At 33.8% G+C, this 24,782-nt stretch overlaps 1 pseudogene; it reads right to left on the bottom strand.

Annotated features, from left to right (window-relative positions):
- Positions 1 to 15,979: 15,979 nt before the first annotated feature.
- Positions 15,980 to 24,303, bottom strand: LOC113849441 (annotated as a pseudogene).
- Between the last annotated feature and the right edge of the window lie 479 nt (positions 24,304 to 24,782).

The following is a 24,782-nucleotide window of genomic DNA, read 5'->3' as shown; positions in this document are numbered from 1 at the left end:
ACTTTGTTTGGAAAATCAAATCATTCCTATCCTTTTAGAGATGCCAAACAATGACCTCCCTCCTAAAAAGACAATTCCAAATATAAAACTTACTAGAACAAGTTTTACACATATTAGAAATTAACCACTTAGAAAGGTGAAGACTGAAAAATTGCATCCACTAGTTAGAAAATACAAAATACTCCCAAACATGCGAGCATAAAAATAATCACGCAACACATGTATAACAGTTTCAAATGTTTCACCACACCTAAAATAGAGAGAAAAATTAGACATATCTCTTCTACATCTTTTGTCATTTGTTAGCAATTTACTATGGGCTAGTTTCCAAAAAAAAATAAAAATAGAAATCTTATAGAGACTTTTCCACTTTCAAACTTCTTTAAAGATAGTATGATCAGTAGAATGAATGGAGGGAGTATTAGAAATAAGTTGGTAAGTAATTTTAATAGAAAAAACATTATTATTAGTTAACTGCCAAAAAATAGTATCCATGTCACTAGATAAAATAAGAGGATTAACTTGAGAAATTAGATTACATATGGACCTAGGAAGTATGAATTTGATTTTTCCCTAGTCCTACCTTCCCTCAATAGAATAAAAGGATGTAGGAAAATCCAATTCCTCAGCTGAAACAGTGGAGATGAAGTAGGTAGTCAAGTTTGTTATACTAGGTATCGATTTATCTATCCAAAATCTTATGGGCAAGCCATTTTCAATATCCTAGCTCAACCCTCTAGAAATCAGTCAAACATAATATAGACTATTTCAAAGATAAGAATCCCTTTGGGCATTTCTAACACCTAGATCTTGCCCAAGGTTGAACCTATACTTCTGTCTAAGGACCTGAACACAGAGGTTACTAGGAGAAATGATTAATTTCCAACATAATTTTATGAGATAGGCTTTGTTTAATAAGTGGATATCCTTAAAGCCTAAGCCCCCTTAGTGTTAGTCTTACAAATTTTCTGTCACCCTATAAGATGACATTTTCTACCTCCTTTCAATCATCAAATAAACTATTTGCATAAGTTATTTATCTCATTACATATAGAAGTAGGGATTATGAGAGTTTGCATTACATAAGGCAACCCTACCTGTAATAGACAAATAGTTCATCTTCTAAAGAGAAAGTTGTTTCCTAATTTAGTTTCAATAAGGAAGGAAAATATTTCCTTCCTAACAAGCTTAGTATTATTGATTGGAATACCCAAATAATTACTAAAGTTGTTAGAAGAAAGAATATTCAGATAACCACTAATAGCTTGAACTAAAGAGTGGTCAGAATTTTTAGAGAAATCATATATGACTTATTAGTATTAATTTTAAGACCAGAACAAGAACAAAATTCATGCAGAACCGTACTAATAATTTCAACCTGCTAAAATCTTCTTTGGCAATCATTAATATATCGTTTACAAAAAAAGAGATGGAAAATTTTTGGTCCTTGGGAGTCAAAAGAAAAAGACACCCAATTATTATTTCAAATTCTATCTTTTATCAGGTGAAGTAATCTTGCAATACATATGACAAAAATATAAGGAAAAAGAGGACCTCTTTGACGGATACCTCTAGAGGGCTTAAAAGGAACAGAAGGATCCTTATTCCAATTTAAAGACATAGAAGATGAAGAAATACAATGATAGATAATATTAACAAAGTCAAAATTTAGCCCAATTATTTGAAAGGTATCATAAATAAAATTCCACATAAGTCTATCATAAGCTTTCTTAAGGTCAAGCTTAATAATCATATAATTATTCTTATTTCATTTTAGAAAATGAGTGCATAACTTCTTGGAGACCTAGATAGCAAAATTTAGCTTAATTATTTGAAACGTATCATAAATAAAATTCCACATAAGCCTATCATAAGCTTAATAATCATATAATTATTCTTGTCTTTCATTTTAGAAAATGAGTGCATAACTTCTTGGAGAACTAGATAGTTATCAATACCTTGCCTTCCTCAGACAAAACTAGTTTGATTTTCAAAATTTAAATAGGGAAGAGAATCCTTTAATCTAGTAGCTAGAATCTTTGCAACAATCTTATAACTTACATTGTGTAAAGAGATGTGTCTAAAATTTTGAATAAATTCTGGATTACTAGTATTAGATATAAGAGTTATACCAGTATTGTTGACAGCATAATTTTTACTAGGATTATTAAAAACTGCTAAAACAAAATTATAAATAAAAGGAACCAAAAAATGCCATTAATTTTTAAAAAATGGAGTATAAAGACCATTTGACTTAGGAGATTTAAAATTTTCAATACTAAAAAGAGAAGTTTTAACCTCTTCTAGAAACAATTCAAAATACAAAAACTAAGGGAAAGGGAGTTTTGATTGAGGAATATGTAAATATCAAGAAAGAGATCATTATAAATATTCTTGAAGTACTAAATGGCAATAGAGATTAGTATTCTTTCCATATAGTTTTCATGAGATTAGTTAAAAAAGGATTATCCCCATAGACTAACTAATAAGAAATGTCCTCCATTCTACCAAATAAATGATTTTTTTTTCTTTTGAAAATATACCCTCAATTACTAAATGTGTTTTTATTCCATTTATAAATGTTAAATTTAAAACCTGACACATTATCCATCCAAGACTTTGACTCTAACTAAGAATTCCTAACTTGTGAGCTAAATTCACTGTGAGTAATCCATAGAGCAAGAAATTTAAAACCTTTATTACACTTTTGGCCATAATTATTATTATTGATTTTTAGCTAGAGACTACTATAATCATATTTAAGGACAGCAATATGAATAACTAGTTATTTTGAAAAGATAAACTCCAAGGATCATTAATCATAACCCTGTTAAGTCTTTCTTTAAGATTATCCCTTGTCATGTAAAGGATTACCTTTAAATCCCAAATCATGCAATTCACAATAGTAAATATATTCATAATATATATATATATATATATATATATATATATATATACACACACACACATATTTAGATAATATATTTTTATCAACAAAACAATATCTTCATCTTTGATTTCTAGAATTTTTTTTATATATACTATATTCAAATTGAAAAGAAAATATTATATTTTTAAAAATTTATAATAATGAATAATTAAATTACAGTAAATAGTCATTTCTACTACTTTCAGTATTCTTATATATTAAGATTAAATATGTATAGTATATAGATTTATAAATTACAATTCTAAAATATTAGATTATCTAAAAAAATTAGATTTTCAAAGTCAATTTGATTAAGTAATTAAAAATTACTTATTTCTAAATCAATGTCTAATTCTACATTATATAGAATAATTATTTATAGCATATAAAATAATTATTTATAACCATTATATTGGTTTTAGTTATAGTAATTCTAAATGAATAAATGGATTGCTTATTTGAAAAAAAAAACTAAGATGAAAAAAAGTCAATCATTCAAGTATTCCAAATTACATGAAAAAATGCAGCAAATTGTTTTATAAGACTAGGATCAGTTTGTTGAACCCTTACCTTTTTTGTCTCATAAAAATAGAATTGAAGTCTTCAGCTAAACACCAAGAACATTTAATAGTGGGGCTAAAATCAACCAATTCCTTCAAACATTCAATTATCAATCCTACTTGGGGACTGACATAGACAAAGGACAAAATCTAGCTTTCATAACCATAGGTATTGATTTTCAAATGGATAAAAATTCCAGATTTTGCCAAAACAAAGGCTTTGACAGCATCCTTATTCCAAAAGCATCAGATTCTTTAGGTTTCTGGGAATTCTAGACACTATTCAAACCCATGACCATATTTACCACAAGAAAAGCATATAAGGTGCAAACCTTCAAATTCAACCTTGGACTCTTGACCTAGAGCTTTGAAAGAAGGGATATGTTTTCATCTAAGATCTAGCTTTACACATATTTGGGCAAACGTTTATCTATCTAGGACTAAAGTATTAATATCTATTTTTAACATTGTATCTAAACTGAACTTAACCCATCACAAAAATTTACTATTGTATAATTCTAAAGGGAGATTATGAATTCTTATCTAGACAACAACCTTTTAAAAGAATGGTCATTTAGTTTAAACAAGGGTCTCTAACCTTGGATAAACAAACAATGATCTAAAATTAACCACCAAAAATCAAGAACAAGTGAAAAAAAAAATTGAAACTCTTATTGACTTTCATTTTGATTTCAGTTCTAATAAAGATTTTGAAGTTGAATCTCAATTTGAGATTGGTGCTAGTTTTGTTAATCTAAGGACATTTGCCACAAGCAAGAATTCTTGTGATTTTGATTATAGTAGCAAAGGATTGGAGACTGAGGTAGATTTTAATGAGGAGGAAGATAGGAACAATTTAAATTTTTTTAAAATACCATAAAAAATGACTGATTACAAATGGAAGTTAGGCACATTATTTGCAACTAAAGAAGATTTTAAAGAGGTTGTGAAGACATATACTATTCACTCTGGTAGGGACTTAAAGATTCAAAAGAATAATAATAAAAGAGTGAGAGAGTGGTATGTGAAGGTGGATGCAAGTGGATGACATTTTGTGCCAAGTTACTGAGAGAAGACAATTGGCAATTAAGAAAAATTATTGATGAGCACACATGCAGCAGAGAGTATAGAGTGAAATTGTTAAGTTTAGCTTAGTTGAGTAAAAAGTTAGAGATAGTGTAAAAGAAAATCTCAACATAAAGGTTAATGACGTTAAAGAAAAAGTACAAAGGAGTGGAATATTGAAGTAAGTAAGTCAAAAGCACGTAGAGCTAGAAAGAAAGCAATAGACCTTGATGAGGGAGTTTTAAAGAGCAATATAAAAGGTTGTGTGATTATTGTCATAAGATGTTAAAGTCAAATTCTGATTCAACTATAAAGTTGACAGTTGAACAACTTAGTCATGCAATTGAAGTAGGTAAAAATCTCTCAAGACAACTTTTTCCCACTTTTCATAGACTATATGTTTGTTTTCATTCTTATAATGATAGTTTTTTAAAGTGCAGACCCATCATAGGATTAGATGGCTGTTTTCTAAAAAGATATTATGGTGGACAAATTTTGACTGCTATAAGGAAGAATCCCAATGAGCAAATGTTGTCATTACCAATTGTAGTTGTGGAAGGTGAAAATAAGAACTCATGGCAGTAGTTTTTGCAACTACTTGTTTCTTATTTATGGGGTGTGTGTCATGCTTGTAATTTATTATTAAATAATCTATAATATTTTACACTTGTTAAACGTTAATTAAAGAATTATTTGGTATTGGAATAGACTTAGATGAAGTTTGAAAAAAAAAAGTGAACCGTAAGGCGGCGTGGGCAAAAATTATTTTTCAAAATTTTGCCTATAAATAGGGGTCCATGTGCACAAAATTTTCACTTCTTCACACTTCTCAAAGATTCTAGAGAGACCAAAGGCCATATATCACCATTTTCTCTCATACTAAACCTTCATAAACTTAGGTCTCTGGCCAGATCTGAGATTCTACATCTATTCTGAATGATTTGAAGTAAATTTCTATAAGTTTGAAGTTAGATTTACCGTTCATTTCTCTTATTCTTCTCTTTCTTATAGATAGTTGATGATATCTTAGGAGAAACTCTGTTGTAAAGCTAAATCTTCGGTGGATCTTGCTTTAAAACAAGTAATATTTGGTAGATCTGGTGTGAATCGTTGTTCTAAGGTAAGAGGAACTTACTTTAACTATTAAATGATGTTTGAAATGATTTGATATGCTATTACAAGATGTTTTAAGATGATTTTGTTAGATCTCTTGGATAAAAGCTATTTTCTAAGTTATAACTGCTATTAATTGATTTAAAAAGTTGGCTGAAATATTATGAGTTGTTTAGTTGAGTTGTTGAGAATATGATTTTTTATGTGCTGCATCATACTGAGATATATGTCTTGCATCATTATAGAACCAAGTTACACGTTTAATTGTGTAGACGTGTAATAATAAAGCATGCTGGGTTATGCTGTCTAGATCCAGATACCAGAATGGGTCACTCCCGGACTGACTCAATTCCTTTTGGATTACTTAGGCTGTGAAATTAGTTGGAAATGTTCTCATGTTGTGCATTAGATAGGCTGGAAATGCATGGGGCTGCTGCTGTTAGTAATATTTTGCTCTCTCTCTCTCTCTCTCTCTCTATATATATATATATATATATATATATATATATAATATTTTATTTTATTTTTGTAAGCTCACCCTTGTATTTCTGTCTATGTTGTTGTGTGCGTGTGTACTGCGATGATCGTACGGTGGTACATGAGCAAATGTAGCAGGTGTTGCATCTACTTCACAAGCTGAGGGGCCAATAGAGAAGTGTTAGATGGCTGGAATCGAGTGATTTTGCATTAAAGTCATTTTTTTTTATATTTTGAGATCTTATATAGAGGGAGTTATGTAGTAAAACTTTTGTGTATTTTAGTATTATGAATTAAATATAATATTATGTTGTTTTGTTGGATATTTGTAGTAAGGAACTTTATTTATTTTAAATGAAAATCAAATTTTATACTTATATTCTTCGTTATTTATTTATCTCAAATAAGTCAGTAGTGTAAAAATAATTTTCTCAGTTCTTTATAAAAAAGGGTCATGACATTTTAGTGATATCAGAGCATGGTCAAGGTAAACCTATGGGGTGAGGTTGTTAGGCGTCAGTTGTGCATATTAAGCATGTGAGTCTTAGCTATGAGTCATATATCATAATTTCTAATCATCAGATTGTGAGGGAACGAGCTTGACCACCTCCATTCTCAAACACGACAGATGTAAGAAATTTTGGTATATTATCCTTGGGTGAGCTATAGGCGAGTCATGCTACGTGAATGATAAGATGTTAAGCTAAGTTATAAATAATTGTTGAGATAAGTGTGTTTGCTATGTTGTGTGAATGTTGAGAATGTTGATATGATGTTATGCTAAGCGCTAAATTGATTAAATTGCTATGATATACTTAATATGAATATATTACTGTAAGTTGACTTTATGAATATAGCTATGTGGTGGTATTGTGGAATGTGTTGAAGGTTAGTAATCTAAGCTAGTTTTATTTTGTATATTAAGATGGTTAGACCGCGAAGGTTTACTGCAAACCCTCTTCCTCCTGCTGACGTGAACCAAATGGCTCACACTATGAAGGCTATGGCAGCCACATTGAGGCAAAGTCTAGAAATGATACAACAGCAACAGGCTGCAAATCAAGCCGCTGCTGTAGCACAGGTAATAGCAGCCACTGCCTCAACTGTACCTTCTTCTGAATATTAGGGATTGTCTGAGTTCAGGAAGAACGATCTTCCTTAGTTTACTAGAGTTGATGGGCCGAATGCGGTCGAGTAGTGGATTAGAGATATTTGTGTGAGAAACTTAGGATTGCCGGTGAGCGATCTAGGATGCGAATTGATAGTATCGACACTTACTCTGAGTTTGATAAAGAATTCTAGGTGTCCCATAGTAGTTGAGGGACGAAGGTAAAAGATAAATCTTATTTGTATTCTGATGTCAGGACTGGATGTAATCCTAGGGATGGATTGACTGACTATCAATTGTGTACTAATTGATTATGGGCAGAGGTGTCTAATTTTTCTTAAGCAGCAGGACAATGTTGAGTTAACTTCTACCCATCAAATAGAAGCATCCTTGAGTGAAGGGGTCTCTTGTTATTTCCTTTTGGCTATTATGAATATAGAGAATGAGCAGGGTTTGCAGGCAATACCAATAGTACAAGAATTCCCTGAGATCTTCCGAGAGGATATTCCTAGAATACCTTTGCATAAAGAGGTGAAGTTTGCTATAGATTTAATTCTTGGAGCTGAGCCAGTGTTTGTAGCATCTTACAGAATGACACCGAAAGAAGGACGAGAGTTCTAGGTTATGTGTCGATTTTCGTAAGTTAAATAAGTTGACAATCAAGAATAAGTACCTATTGCCACAGATTGATGATTTGATGGACTAGTTAAGAGGCACTAAAGTATTCTCTAAGATTGATTTGAAGTATGGGTACCATCAGATCCGAGTAAAGGATGAAGATACCCAACGACAGCATTCCACACTAGATATGGTCATTACGAGTATATTGCAATGCCTTTTGGAGTCATTAATGCTCCGATAGTGTTTATGGACTACATGAACCGGATGTTTAGACTGTTTCTGGATTGATTTGTGGTAGTCTTCATTGATGATATCTTGATTTATTCTAGTTTGCCAGAGGAACATGCAGAGCATTTGAGGACTATATTAGGTATTTTGAAGGAGAAATAGTTGTATGCTAAATTGTCTAAGTGGAGTTTTGGCTAGAGGAAGTGAAGTTCCTTGGCCATGTTATTTTTACTAAAGGAATTGCAATTGATCCTTCCAAAGTTAAAGCAGTGTTACAGTGGGAAAGGCCGAAGACAGCCATGAAGATTCATAGTTTTATGGGCCTAGCAAGTTACTACTGAAGATTTATAGAGGAATTTGCGAAGATAGCTGCATCATTGACACGGTTAACTTGCTGTGATCAACTCTTTGTATGGACTAAGGAATGTGAACAAAGCTTTAATGAGTTAAAGCAGAGATTAACTTCCTCATCGGTGTTGATTCTCCTGATACTAGCCGGCCATTTGAGGTGTATTATAATGCTTCACATTAAGGATTAGGGTGTGTTAATGTAAGATAAGAGGGTGGTAGCTTATGCGTCTTGCTAGTTGCAAACTCATGAGCGAAATTACCTGACCCATGACCTTGATTTAGCTACTGTAGTCTTTGCTCTGATGGTGTGGCAACACTATCTTTATAAAGCTCAGTTTGAGGTGTATAGTGATCACAAGAGTCTGAAGTATTTGTTTGATCAGCGAGAGTTAAATATGAGGCAGAGGCGTTGGATGGAATTCCTTAAGGATTATGATTTTTAGCTCCAATACCATCTAGAAAAAGCTAATGTGGTTGTTGATGCATTAAGTAGGAATGTGGTTCAGGCATTCTCCTTAATAGTTAGTGAAACTCTTTTGGTAGAACAATCCGAGACCTGAACTTAGATGTAGACTTATCACCTAAAAAGATTAGTTGCGGCCGGATTGTGGTGACTAACAATTTCTTGCAAGAAATTAAAGACAAATAACTATGGGATCCTGTGTTATGTCAAACTGTATTTTTCTTGGGGACAAATAAGACAGAGAATTTTAGTAAAGGTGCTGATGGTATTCTCAGATGTCACGGTTGAGTTTGTGTTCCTAGAGATGCTAAATTATAGAGATCAATTCTAGAAGAATGACATAAGGGTAGTCTCAACATTCATCCTGGTTTCACCAAGATGCATCAAAATTTAAAGCAGATGTTTTGGTGGCCAAGCATGAAGCAAAAGATAACTGACTTTGTTAAAGCTTGTTTGACTTGCCAGAAGGTAAAGGCAGAGCACCAGCATCCTCCACGAGAGTTGCAGACAATGAAAATTTTGGAATAGAAGTTGGACCATGTAACTATGGATTTTGTATCCCATCTACCTAGAACAATTAAGAATCATGATGCTATGTGGGTGATAGTTGATAGGTTGACCAAGAGTGCACATTTCTTACCGATCAACATGACCTATAGCTTGGAGAAATTAGCAGAATTGTACATCAGAGAGATTGTTAGGTTACATGGATTACCTTCTAGTATCTCTGATAGAGATCCTCAATTCACTTCTCAATTTTGGCAGAGTTTCCAGGAAGCTATGACCATGCAGTTAAGGTGAAGTTTTGCATATCATTCGCAGACAGATGGTCAATCTGAGTGTACTATTCAAACCTTAGAAGACTTGTTGCGAACTTGTATTGTGGAGCAGAGGGGTAATTGGGAGGATATGTTTCCTTTGGTAGAATTCACTTATTGGTTCCAAGATGGAGTACATTTGATGGTTGGGCCTAAAAGCTGCAGGAAACTAAGAAAAAAGTTGAACTTATTAGAGAAAAGCTGAGAGTTACTCAAAGTCGTCAGAAGTCTTATGCTAACTGACGTAGGAGGCCCTTGGAGTTTGAAGTTGGAAATCGTGTATTCTTGAGAGTGTCACGTACTACAGGTGCAAGACGAGCACTGAAGGCAAAGAAGTTGACTCCTAAGTTCATTAGGCTATATCAGATATTACATCACCGAGGACCAGTAGCGTATGAGCTAGCTTTACCACCTCAATTGGCAGGGTTACATAATATTTTTCATGTATCACAGTTGAGGAAGTATATTCCTAATCCGTCTCATGTAATCGAGTCAGATGTTGTGGAGATACGAGATAATTTATCTGTTAAAGTTCCAGCTGCTCGTATTAAGGACACTAAGGTTAAAGAGCTTAAAGATAAGTCTATTCAGCTTGTAAAGGTTGTTTGAGATCCAGTTACTAGAGATGCTACTTGGGAATTAGAAGAGAAAATGAGGGAGTTGTAAAATTTTATTTTTTACCAAAACCACCTCTCTCTGTCTCTCTCTCTCTCCCTTCTCAGAGAAAGCCTCCTATAATATTGAATCTCTCTCGAATCTAAGCTCAGACGTTAATCACTCGCATCTAAGTAAGTGTTCGAAGCTTAGCTCTTGAATCTCTTTCCTATTTCTCTATTATCTCTTTCCATAATAGTACTATACTCTATAATGTTAAGAAGAACTTTGGTCTTTGAGTAGTGTCTCTAGTCAAGAAGTGGAGTTTCTCTCTAGAGCTCGCAAAGAACTTAATATCAGAGATGTATTTCTAGGTTAGGAGAGTTATCCTAAATCCTAAGTTTTATTTAAAATGTTTAGTTTGAATAACTTAAAATACTTTATTTGAATGGTAAATCTGAAGTATTTTCTTGAAAGTATAATGTTAAAATGGATTTCTAGCTTGAAAAATCCGTGATTATTTTTAGAACTATCTAAATACATTTTATAGTAAAAGCTCTGAATAAAATCATTTTTAAAAAGTATTATGATTTTATTATTGAACATTATTTATGTATAGTTAAGATTTCTATTTGATATTTTGGATAGTAGATGTACTATGAATATTGAATGATGTCAAACTTTAGGATAGAAGATTTATTTAAGACTGAGAGAGTGTGATCTCTAATATACTTTTGAACTGTGCGATTGGTTTGAGTCCGAGAGTGTCCAACATTCGACGTATGGTATTAAATTGTTTGATGATATGTTTCTTAATTCCATCATTATGTACTTGAATGAGACCTTGATGGTCATGAAAAGTTGAGGATGTATGATTCATTGAATTAGATTGATTAAAGATGTTTTCTTTCAGTATATGAATGTTGACTAAATTTGAGTGTTCTATAAATTTAGACATAATGTAATGAAATAGATAAGGAAAAAGTGATGAAGGAAACTTGATTAATAGTAAAAGTTTATTAATGAGACTGATATGAATATATGTGAATTTTGATAAAGTGCAAGTAAAGAAAAGGAGTAACTAATACGTGTGTCAAAAATACCTATTGGTGTAATTCTAATATATGTGTTGTAATACATCGATAGGTGAGATTATAATACACATGTTGTAATACATTGATTAGTGTGATTGTAACACATATATTAGGATAATATTAATTGATGTAAGCAATATGATTTTAGTATGCCATTGTTGAGTTATCGTATAGATAGTTCAAAGATACACTAGAGGTATAGAGTCCAGAGGCAATTTGGGAAATTTGGGAGAAATGAGGGTGATGAATACTGATAGCTTAAGTGTACACAATTGGTAGCGAAAACATTCATAGGCCTCATGGTCATTTATTTACCTAAACTCCTGACTATACCTTTGCTATGAATATCTAATAAAGCACACGTTGTATCCATGTGTGATGATTGACAGTGACTATCCATGCTAGCATAAGTCCATCATAACTAGGAAAAGTATGTTAGCAGCAATTTAAGGGTCTGTGAGTATCTAAAGTACTCTTATTTGGTGAATAATTCAAAATTTAAATGAACAAAGTGGCATGAGTTCAAAAGATTAAATGATTGTATATGATTGATTGTGAAATGATATATATGGATGATCTCTGTCTGCTTAATAATGTTTTATAAATTGGTTCTATCTTGATGCCTGTTATATAAGATAATAATTTTTATATTATTTCAACTATTTTAATTAAATGAAAGTTAGTAGGGGAGGATATTCACCCTTATTAATAATTTTCAAGTAATGAAAATAAAGAAATAAAGAAGAGTGATTCGTTCTAGGATTATACTTGTAATGGATTGTGTCGCAACCGGGCGATATGCAACGGTACGACGGATGACAAACTTGTTCCAAAATATCAGAGGAGTCGCCACCAAAGTTTATTTTTAAGAAAAACCTTGGAAAAACTTAAATATAATACGATCTTTGAAACCAAAAAATGAGTTCGGGAGTCATTTACGTGTAGGGAAGGTATTAGCACCCTACAACGTCCGTTTAAAAAATGGTTACCTAAAATTAATTGTACAAAATTATTCTAATTTTGAAAAATATTTATTTAACCCCTAAACATTAATTAATTTATTTTAGAAGAAGAAATATTATTTATTGAAATATTATTCGGGTTATTTTAAAAAATATTTTGACTTGACGGGTACGGTTCCCGCTCCTACGTATCCCCGGATGCAATGGAGAACTCAAAGCCACGTAGTTCTATCTAAAAATTATGAAATTAGTTGATTATAATTAAGTTTAGTAAAAGAAAAATTTATTTTAGAATTAAAATCATTTTTCGTAAAAATTATAATGTTTAGGATACAAGATAATGCAGTTATACATGTACCCTACGAGAAAACAATACAGAAAGTGAAGGAAGATCACACAACTATACTGCAAATCATTAAGAAATATTTTATTCGTAAATGGAGTATTTGAATTTTAATTTTGATTATGATTAATATTGAAAGAAATTTAAGATAGCGTAAGCTATACATAAACTTCTTATAATTTATTAGACTATCGAAGGCAATGTAAATTACACATCGATATTATAAAAATTTATAAAATGAATAAATTATAGTAATTTAATTTATCAAAATTTGAAACATGACTTAAGAAAATAAAAAAAATAATTTTATTTGAATTGATTAAAGAAGATACTCATTTACTAAAAAACGTTAAAAATTTTATTTGATAGATTTATATTATATAAAACCTGAGGTAACGTTGGTACACATAGATTTTGACAATTTATAACGCATAAAGGTAGAGTCGCTACACATTAGCATTATAAATTATTTCTTAATAAAATAATTTAGATTTAAATTAGTTGACTGATTTGTAAATTAGTATTTAGAAGAGAAATACATCTTGCATTATTATTAAAGTGATTAACTAATTAATTAATGACAATATGTGATAAGTTAATATTGCATAAAGTCTTGGTAACGTAGGTACACATAGACTTTATCAATTTATAATACATGACGATAGAGAAGCTATACGTTAGTATTATAAATTGATACAATTATATTATTATTTATTAATTAATTATAAAAAAAATAAGTAATTTAGTATTCACAATATAAAATAAAATAATCATAAATATAAAATTAAATCGCATTAATATGATACAAATATACAATAAATAAAATAAAAGATAACAATCCTAAAAAATAAGATATAAATAATGAAATATAAAAAAGGAAATAATTTACAAAAAATCAACTCAGATATGATATTGTAAAGTAAACGGTATCAAGAGATTTTACATAAATAAAATAAAATAAAATAATTTAAACAAAGTTAACATAAAAAAAATAATAATAAAAACTCATTCATTAAATAAATTAATAATTATCATAATAACAAATAATAATGATGATGAATAAATAAATAAAACTAAAACAATAAATTATATGTTGAACTAAATAATGATAAAAATAAAAAAATTCGGACAAAAAAATAATAAAAAAATAAAAAAAGGATAAAATGGTCTCAAATTTTAAATTTTCAGATTTGAGAGGGAAGGACTTTAGGGTTAGGGGTGTGCTTTTCTCCAAGAAAAATAAAAAAAGGTTATGATAGGGTGGAGGTGAGGTTAATGGAGGCCATGGTTTTGAGTGGTGAAGGTTATTGAGAGCAAAAGGAAGAGGAATGAGATAAGGTAGGGAAAGAGTTTTTTTATGGTGAGTTTTGTGTTTGTGGATGATGATAGATGGAGGAATGGGTGGAGAGGTGGTAAGACATGGATATTTGAAATGGTGATTTAAAATATTTTTTTTTCATTTGAGATTGATTTGATATAGGAAATGTTTATTCAAAATATAAATATGTATGAAGAAGAAAAATGTGTAAAATGTATGATGAAGCTTACTTGATGTTCTTGAAAATTTTTGCTTGCCTCTTGTTCTTCCTCCTTTCCACTAACCTTTCTTTCTCTCTATTTTCTCTTTTTCTCTCCCCGTTTTAGAATGCCTCCTCTCAAAAATTTTTTAGCCTCCTCTGATGTCTCCCCCTGCTCCATGGTCCTTTTTTCCTTTTATTGTTAGGGTTTTCACCAAAAGGCCCAAAATTCTGAAATTTTCCTTTTTTATGTATAAAGTAACATTGGTTCAAGAATTTAATTATTTGTCATATTCTATTTTCCTTTTAAAAATTAATTCTGAAATTTTCTTATTTTATTAAGACAAATTTTTGTTTTGTTTTTTTTTGTTTTGTTTTTTTTTTTAAACCTTTTGATTCCATTCTTCTTTTGTAATATTAAAATTCAGATTTTTTTATTTTTTTCTTTTTTCATTTTTATTTAAAAAAATTAAATCAAAATTTTAGTGTTCACAGTTGCCCCTCTTTACTCAGTTTTTATCAAAAAATATGTATGAACAAGTTTCATATTAAAGGGATAAAAATTGAGTAAAGAAGTGAACTAATTTTGGTTTAAAAATGATAAGATACATAAAAAAAAAGTCAACACCAGAAGCTATTAGAGAAACCATGATTTTTTATGGTTTGTGCTTAACAAATAATAACAAGAATTATGAGACAACATTATGCTTTGACTAAAAACTAAGATTGCCCGGCAGATAATGGACTTTAGCCAAAAATAAAAGTTGCACGTAAAGTAAATCAAGTTCTAAACTTTTGACAATAAAGTAAAAGGAACCAGTCAGGTTTTGGGGTTTTGACAAAGAAGTGAAATGTGCTAGTTAGATGCTGAGTTTTTTGAGAGAAAAGTAAAATGTGTCATTTAGGTTCTGGACTTTAACAGAAAAGTGAAAGGTGTCAGTCAAGTTCTAAGACTTTAACAGAAAAGTGAAATGTGCCAGGCAGGTTCTGGGCTTTGACAGAAGAGTGAAATGTACCAGGCAGGTTCTAGGCTTTGACAGAAAAGTAAAATGTGCCAGTCAGGTTCTGGGTGTTGACAGAAAAGTGAAAAATGTGTCAGTCAGGTTCTGGGCTTTGACAGAAAATAAAATGTGCCAGTCAGGTTCTGGGCGTTGACAGAAAAGTAAAATGTGCCAGTTAGGTTCTGGGTGTTGACAGAAAAGTGAAAAATGTGCCAGTCAGGTTCTGGGCTTTGACAGAAAATAAAATGTGCCAGTCAGGTTCTGGGCTTTGAGAGAATGCAAAAGATGCTGTCAAGTTTTAGGCTTCGATAAAAACATAAAGGGACCAAGACAAGAAAGGTAAAAACAAAGACAGAAAAATAAAAGGTTGATCATGTTCTGGATTGCAAAAGAAAATAAAAGGATAGTCATCCTCTGAACTTTAATAGTAAGAGTAAGACAGAAAAATAAAGACATCAATCAACTTCTGAATTTTGATGAAAAGTAAAGAACTCAGTTAGATCATAGTCTTGGACTGCACATAAAAATTGTAAAGCAGATAATGAATTTAAATTAAACTTCACAAGGTGATAATAGATAAAAACAAATGCATGCTAATGTAATGATGCGATTTAACACTTGGAATGAAATTTATTGAATGATGAGGTCCAACGCAATAATAAGACTTATTAAATCAAAACAAGCTTTGTCCTTTTTATTTTATTTTATTATTATTTTTTATTTTTTTCGGGGATGATAATTCTTCCAACCTTATCGAAACATGCACATCAAGGTTCATGAATGAGTAACTTCTTTAGTCAGGATCAATTCTTTCATGAAATTTGAGCTAGGTAAGACATCAATCAAATTGGACTGCCATCTATTTTTGCATCGTTAAGAGGAGTCAACTTCTTCTGTCATGCTAAACTTATCAGGAGATTCATCAAACTTACTGTGTGAATTTTTAAGCTTCCAACTGTAATCATATTTTCTTATTACCCTTTTAACAATTTGCATGTTTCCTTTTAGTATATAATTATTGGAATGACAATAAAAATTCTATTGAAGAAGTTGAGTAAACAAAGTGGTGTATATAAGCTGAATGGAAGGTGACTAAAGACAAAGATAAATATTTTTGGAACATAGGAATGACTGTAATAAAGAAATGGTGAATTTACAAAGAAGACTTATGACATGAGTAACGAAAAAATACATCAAAGGATCGAAATGACTATGAAAATAGTGAAATATTATGCTGATTAAGTGACGTCTTCCAGATGAACAGTGCTAATCTCTCATGTAAATTGATCATCCATTAACAAAACTGCCAAAATGAAATTACCCCAGTAAGGTATTTTGAATCCATCTTTTGTTTGACTCAACTTTAACCTCTCAAAATTTGCCCCAGTTTAGTATTCCAGTCGATCATATTTCTCGATTTGAAGCCCTTTCTTGAGACTGAAGTTAGTGCCCCTCTGAACCGCCCTTTTAGGTTTTCAGTTCAGTGTAGTATTTATTTGACCTTAACTTTTGCCTGAGCCGCTCTTTCGAGTTTTCAGCTCACCAGGTCGCTCTAACTTTTGCCTAGGTCGCCCTTTCGGGTTTTCAACCTAGCGAGCTCTTTTTTTTTTTTAATTATTTTTTTTTCTCTTTTTTAATTATTATATATATATTTTTTAAGCATAGTATTTTTTTACAGCATCAGAATTGATGGGGTTTGGAAGATCTTGTCCATCCATGTTTGTGAGGATTAGAGCCCCTCCTGAGAAAGCCTTTTTCACCACATATGGTCCTTCATAATTCGGGGACCACTTGCCACGATAATCTTTATGCGTCGGCAAAATCTTTTGAAGTACCATATCTCCCTCACTGAATTCTCTCGGACGAAGCTTTTTATCGAAAGCCTTCTTCATCCTCCTCTGGTATAGTTGACCGTGACATAACGCATTCAACCGTTTTCCTTCAATGAGATTCAATTGATCAAAACGAGATTGCACCCATTCTGCTTCTTCCAATTTGGTCTCCATTATTATCCTTAAAGAGGGAATTTCGACTTCAATAGGAAGTACTGCTTCCATTCCATATACCAAAGAGTATGGAGTTGCCCCAGTTGAAGTACGAACCGAAGTTCGATATCCATGCAAGGCAAATGGCAGCATTTCATGCCAATCCCTGTATGTCACTACCATCTTTTGGATGATCTTTTTAATATTTTTATTGGCTGCTTCAACTGCTCCATTCATCTTTGGGCGATAGGGAGAGGAATTATGATGTCGAATCTTGAAGTTGTCACACAATTCTTTCATCATTTTGTTGTTCAAATTAGTGCCATTGTCTGTTATCAACTTGCTTGGGAGGCCATACCGACAGATCAAATCCTTTTTAATGAATCTCACCACCACATTTCGGGTCACACTAGCATACGAGGCAGCCTCAACCCATTTTGTGAAATAGTCAATAGCAACTAAAATGAAGCGGTGACCATTAGAGGCTTTAGGCTCAATGGGTCCAATTACATCAATTCCCCATATTGAAAAAGGCCAGGGCGATGATAAGACATTCAAATTTGTTGGAGGAACATTAATATTGTCAGCATATGTCTGACATTTATGACATGTCTTTACATAACGAAAGCAATCGGCCTCCATTGTCAACCAGTAATATCCCGCTCGTAGAATCTTCTTTGCCATAGCATGTCCATTGGCATGAGTCCCAAATGAGCCCTCATGAATCTCTTCCATGATCTTTTGTGCCTCTGAAGCATCTACACATCTAAGAAGAACCATATCATGATTCCTTTTGTAGAGCACATCTCTGTTTAGAAAGAAACTCATTGCTAACCTCCTCAACGTCTTTTTGTCATTTTCAGCAGCATTTAATGGATATTCTTGGTGTTTGAGGAAATTTTTAATGTCATTATACCAAGGTTTACCATCAGGTTCTTCTTCAACCATTTGACAATAGGCAGGATGATCAAGCTGTTGCATCTTTATGAATGGCATGTCTTCCTTTTGACTTACTACAAACATTGATGACAAAGTGGCTAAAGCATCGGCTAATTAATTCTCCTCACGAGGAATATGCTGGAAAGTAATTTCGTCGAAATACCCCACCAATTCCTTGATATAGGCTTGATAAGGGATCAATTTGGCATCTCGGGTTTCCCATTCACCTTTCAGCTGATGAATAACCAAAGCTGAGTCACCATATACCTCGAGAATTTTAATCTTTGACTCTATAGCTGCTTGAATTCCCATAGCAGATGCTTCATATTCAGCTACATTATTCGTACAATCAAATAATAATCTAGCCGTGACTGGGATATATTGCCTCTCTGGGGAAATCAGTATAGCACCAATCCCGTGTCCGAGTGCATTAGAAGCACCATCAAACATCATGACCCATTCGTCTTTTACTGAAGATTCTTTCTCGTTAAACAGCGCCATTATATTTTCATCAGGAAATTCATACTGTATTGACTGGTAATTATTCACCGGTTGATGAGCTAGAAAATCTGCGAGAGCACTGCCTTTGATTGCCTTTTGAGTAACATACAAAATATCATATTCTGACAATAGGACCTGCCAACGAGCAATCCTTCCAGTAAGGGCTGGTTTCTCAAAGATGTATTTGATTGGGTCCATTTTTGACACCAACCAAGTCGTGTGACTCAACATATATTGCCTCAATCTACGAGCTGCCCAAGCCAAGGCACAACAAGTTCGCTCTAACAAAGAGTATCTAGCTTCATAATCGGTGAATTTTTTGCTCAAGTAATAAATGGCGTGCTCTTTCTGACCGGATTCATCATGTTGACCTAAAACACATCCCATGGATCCTTCTAACACTGTCAAATACATAATGAGCGGCCTCCCTGACACTGGCAGCACTAGTATCGGGGGATTTTGTAAATACTGCTTTATCTTCTCAAAAACTTCTTGACAATCTTCATTCCATTCCATCGACTGATTTTTCCATAGCAACTTAAAAATTGGTTCACAAGTGGCAGTTAGTTGGGAATTGAATCGAGCAATATAATTCAGTCTCCCCAAAAATCCGCGAACCTCCTTTTCAGTGCGAGGAGGCGGCATTTCCATGATTGCTTTTGCCTTGTCAGGATCAACCTCTATTCCCTTTTGACTTACTATGAATCCCAACAATTTGCCTGATTTCACCCCAAAGGTACATTTGGCAGGGTTCAAGCGTAATTTGAATTTCCTCAACCGCTCAAACAACTTGTGTAAATTCATAACATGGTCTTCTTCGGTCCTTGATTTGGCAATCATATCATCCACATAGACTTCAACCTCCTTATGCATCATATCATGAAATAATGTCACATTCGCCCTTTGATATGTTGCCCCGGCATTTTTCAAACCGAAAGGCATGACCTTGTAGCAAAAGGTGCCCCAAGGTGTAATGAATGTGGTTTTCTCCATATCCTCTTCAGCCATTTTGATCTGATTATAACCCGAGTAACCATCCATAAAAGAGAAAAATGAATGTTGAGCTGTATTATCTACTAGCATATCAATGTGAGGCAATGGAAAATCATCTTTAGGGCTGGCTCTATTTAGATCCCGATAGTCAACACACATCCGAACCTTTCCATCTTTCTTGGGAACTGGCACAATGTTAGCAACCATTGAGGGTATTTGGCCACAGCAAGAAAACCTGCATCAAATTGCTTCTTGACCTCCTCTCTAATCTTCAATGACATCTCAGGCTTCATTCTCCTTAATTTCTGCTTAACTGGGAAACACTCTGGTTTTAGTGGCAATTTATGCTCGACTATGTCAACATCTAGACCTGGCATATCTTGATAAGACCATGCAAAGACATCATTATAATCATGCAAGAGTTTAATCAACTTGTCGTGCTCTTGTTTTTTCATGAGGGTGCCTATTTTGATTTCTCTCTTATCATCCTCAGTCCCTAAATTGATTGTCTCAGTGGGTTCATCATGAGGTTGGATCTCTTTCACTTCTTGATCAACCAATCTTAGAAATTCTGAGGGTAAATCAACATCACTATCATCTTCGACAGCTTGATTAATGGGACAATCAAAATTAGTGGATGAGATATTAGCACTGTTACTTTCAGACATGTCACTTTTGAATCTGCATTGTGCGAGAGTTGAGACAAAAAGAAAATAAACGACAAGATTCAACTGATAAAGAGAAAGACACGAAAGATTACTGAGAATTCAAATCGCATTTCATTTAAATATACTTAAAAGGAAACATGTGTCCTAATTTACAAAAAGAAATCATATATCAGCGTTTTCAAAAAGTAATGATATCCTAAAGCTTTGAAACAAAACAATAGGATTAACTTCAAGGATTACTTTGAATAACTATTAAAAATCACAGGTAAATCAATGATCTCCCAATTGCCAACTTCTGTGTTTGGCGGGCAAGTACGGACTAGGTCCACAACCTCTTCTTCAGGTGTATCCACATCAGCAGCAGCAGCCACTGAGTTTTGAAACTCAAATCCAGCACTATAGAAGCTTTTCAGAAGATCACAAATGGGGACCCCTTCAATCTTAGGCTCTCTACCTTCCAACCTGGCTAATCTTCTTTCTTTCTTTTCCTCCATGACTCTTCTCTTATCAGCTTTAGTGGGCATGTATCCCAACCCAAATCTATCCTTATTCTCATGGAGTTGTAACCAGTTTGTTGCTTTCGATATGACTTGCCTTAACATGTATCCATACTGACAACTTCCATCGAGTATGACTTTAGCAGTCATTATGGATGTATTAGACAATCGAGGTTTTAAGATTGGAGCTCCCTCTCCAACATAAGTAGCATTTGCAATCTCTAAAGCCTGAAAAGAGGTCTCTAGAGCTTCTTCAGCAGCTTCAATATAAGGAGTGGACGAAGGCTTACTCACCAACACATCTTCTTCACCAGAGACAATCACCAACTTATTATCAATGATAAACTCCAGTTTCTGATGCAATGTGGATGGTACAACTCCTGCAGAATGAATCCAAGGCCTCCCCAAAAGACAGCTGTAAGCTGGCGCGATGTCCATTACTTGAAACAAAATCTGAAAAGTGCAAGGACCGATTTGGATTGGGATTTCAATTTCTCCAATGACCTCTCTTCTTGTTCCATCAAAAGCTCTTACTATCATGGCACTAGGTTTCATATGCGACCCATCATAAGGTAATTTTGACAATGTTGCTTTTGGCATCACATTCAGAGAAGACCCATTGTCAATAAGCACTCTAGCAATAATGTGATCTCGACACTTCACAGAAATATGCAGTGCTTTATTGTGCCCCATTCCTTCGGCAGGTACTTCATCATCAGCGAAGGTGAGATAATTGTTTGAAACAATATTACCAACAATGCCTCCAAACTTGTCGGTAGTGATATCATGGCTGACATGAGCCTCATTCAACACTTTCAAAAGAGTCCTCCTATGTGGCTCAGAGTTCAACAACAGCGATAAAAGAGATATCTGTGCTGGAGTTCTGTTTAATTGTTCCACAACTTGATATTCACTTTGCCGAATAAATTTCAAAAACTCACAAGCTTCTTTATCTGACACCGTTTTCTTTATTTCAGGCATTTTCTCTTCGTCGGCGTCTTCAAACTCGCCCACTTTGGCTTTCCCTTTTGAGGATCTCTTTATCTCTTTTGTTCTCTCCTTTCTCAGCTCCTCAGGTGTGTAAATACGACCGCTACGGGTCATCCCACCAACACCAGCAATGTTTGAGATGGCGACAGTATCAGAATTGACACCTTGTGTTTGGTTTTCCTTAAAATTGCCAACGTAAACCCCTGCATCATACTTCCATGGTACTGCTTTGTTGTCCTTGTAAGTGAATGGAGCCGGTACTTGTATAGTGACGGGTCTAAGTCCGTTGGTAGTTGGGGTATTCATACATTTGGTGTAATGAATGACCAAAGGTTTCAGGAAAGCTGAGGATTGCCCATCGACAGTCAAAACTTCATTTTTCTCTTTAGGGTGTCCAATTTGGACCAGATGCTTGTCCATCAAGGTTTGTAGAACATACTTGAATTCTTCACAATCTTCAATGGAGTGGTCTGCATCAGGGTGCAAATCACATATATTTCATTCATGTACAAAACCCTTGATTAAGTCAGTCTTGCACAGCTCAGTAAAAATAATCTTAAGAGGAGTGGTAACCTTTTCAACTTTCCTCTTTAAAACATATGTAGACTCTTCCTCGACGGCATTTACCGATGATCCTCCATGCCTGGGTAGGGGATTACTCCTAATGTTAGGATTATCCTCCTTGAAATTTAGCCATTTGGCATTAATTAGGTCTTGCACTTTGAACTTTAATGCCCTACAATTCTCTGTTGAATGACCAATGCCACCAGCATGATACTCGCACTTAGCGTTTGGGTCATACCCTCTTGGATAGGGCGGTTCTACAGGTTTCATTGGGCAGGGTACAACTAATGAACTTTGGAATAGGCGAGGTAGTAACTCAGTGTAGGACATGGGGATTGGGTCGAATTGAACTTGCTTCCTTTCCTGATTGTTTTGGGGTCTTATTTGGTTGGGATTTGGGTTTTGGTTCCAATGCTGGGGTGGTCTCATGGGTGGTGCTATGGGAAAAGTAGGTGGAGCAGGTTGGGAGGGTCGCGGCTGATAAGATTGGAGACTTGGATTCTGTGAAACAGCATTGACATATGGGTAAGACATTTGAGGGACAGGAAATGTGGGTTGGAATTGAAAAGGTGCAGGGTTAGGTTTGATGAAAGGAACTTCTCTTGGGTGAAAGGCTATAGCATTAGTCTCTCCCTCCTTCTTTCTTCCTGGACCATTTGTAAATTTCTTCAAACTGGAGGGTCCGCCCGAATTGTGAAATATCTTACCACTCCTCATTCCTCCTTCCACTATTTCTCCGATAATCACAATATCAGAGAAGTTTGACGAAACACTTCCAATCATTCTATCATAGAAAGGTGATTGAACAGTATCAATAAATATAGCCATCATTTCTTTTTCAGACAAAGGGGGCTCCACTTGAGCTGCAACTTCTCTCCATCTCTGGGCATATTCTTTAAAAGTCTCATCCTCCTTCTTTAACATATTCTGCAGTTGTAATCTATCAGGAGCCATATCAATGTTGTACTTGTATTGCTTTAGGAAAGCATCAGCCAAGTCTTTCCAACTACGAATACGAGTACGCTCAAGATGCATATACCAACTCAAAGCTCCTCCAATTAAACTGTCTTGAAAAATTGAATTAGCAGCTTATCATCATGGGCATGTGATGCCATCTTTCTACAGTACATGATCAGATGATTCTTTGGGCATGTTGTTCCTTTGTACTTATCAAAATCAGGCACTTTGAATTTTGGAGGAACTATCACATCTGGGACTAAACAAAGATCTGCAGCTTCCCCAATGCCATAGCTGCTCCCCTCGATAGCTCTCAATCTTTCTTCCAATATTTGTAATTTTTCTCTGGATTGGAAGTGCTTCTCTGAGTAATTGGGCTGGGGTTCTTCTAAGGTCTTATGGGAATGGAATGGTGATATGGCTGGGTTTCCATTAAGGCTAGGATTAGTGATTTGTGGTTGGTGGTGGATCGGTTGGTTTGGGGTAGGTATAATGTGGGGTATATGAGCTTCTTGGGGATGGGTATTTTGAGGGTAAGCATATGATGGGATGGATGTTTGGGTTGGTTGGATTTGTGGATCTGAAGGTTGTGCAAGGTTGGGTTGATTTAATGGCTGGCCAGTTTTTTCTGGGTTCTCAGCTATTGGTGGCGTATAACCTTGGGGAAGGCCATATAGGGGAAATTGGACATCTTGTTGATTAAAAGCTTGTTGTGGAGGCCTTTCTACATGCAAGGTCAAAGGCACCATTGTTTCATGAGGAGGAAAATTTTGGGACGGTCCTTGTGTAGGGGTAAAACCTGGTGGATAGGTAGGAGTGGGTTGTGCTGGAGGTGCTTGAATAGGGGTCCCCTCTGTGGTTCTTCTCTCTAAAGACTTCAATGCCTCTAGGATTTGTGCCATTTGTTCTTTCAACTGATTAACATCGTTCCTCAGTTCTTCATTGTGCTCCTCTAACTCATCCATGATCCTTGCTTGAGTGTGAGTTCTATAAGGATGCTTTAGAAAACGTTTCCCCGTTATATTTGTTTAATTTTTTGAAATAGTTTGTGAGTGATGCAATAAAAAAAATGATGCAGTCAAAAAGAAGTTAACACAATGAAGAACATGTTTAAAGAGAAAATTGAAAACTTGAAGAATCATCACAGTTGTTGAACATCTTTAAGTTTTTTTTTTAAACAAGAATTAATGTGGGATCATCACCAAAATATAAAATTTTCTTAATTCAAGTGTATCATCTCATTGCTACTTGATCCCACATTAATTTTCATTTTTCTTAGATATTCAAAAACTTTGTGATCCTCAACCTATGAATAAAAAGAAAATGATGAGAAATTATTTTAAATTTTGTATTTGTTTCATTAACATAGGATCCTAGTAGTCATAAGGATTAATATTGATTCTAAACAGATAAATGTCCATATAAGAATCAACATTAGTCCTAA

Source organism: Abrus precatorius, unplaced genomic scaffold (assembly GCF_003935025.1).
Source record: "Abrus precatorius isolate BTA unplaced genomic scaffold, Abrus_2018 Scaffold9, whole genome shotgun sequence".
Lineage (NCBI taxonomy): Eukaryota > Viridiplantae > Streptophyta > Magnoliopsida > Fabales > Fabaceae > Abrus > Abrus precatorius.
The sequence above is the reverse complement of the archived record's forward strand: the minus strand, read 5'-3'. Positions and strand labels throughout refer to the sequence as shown.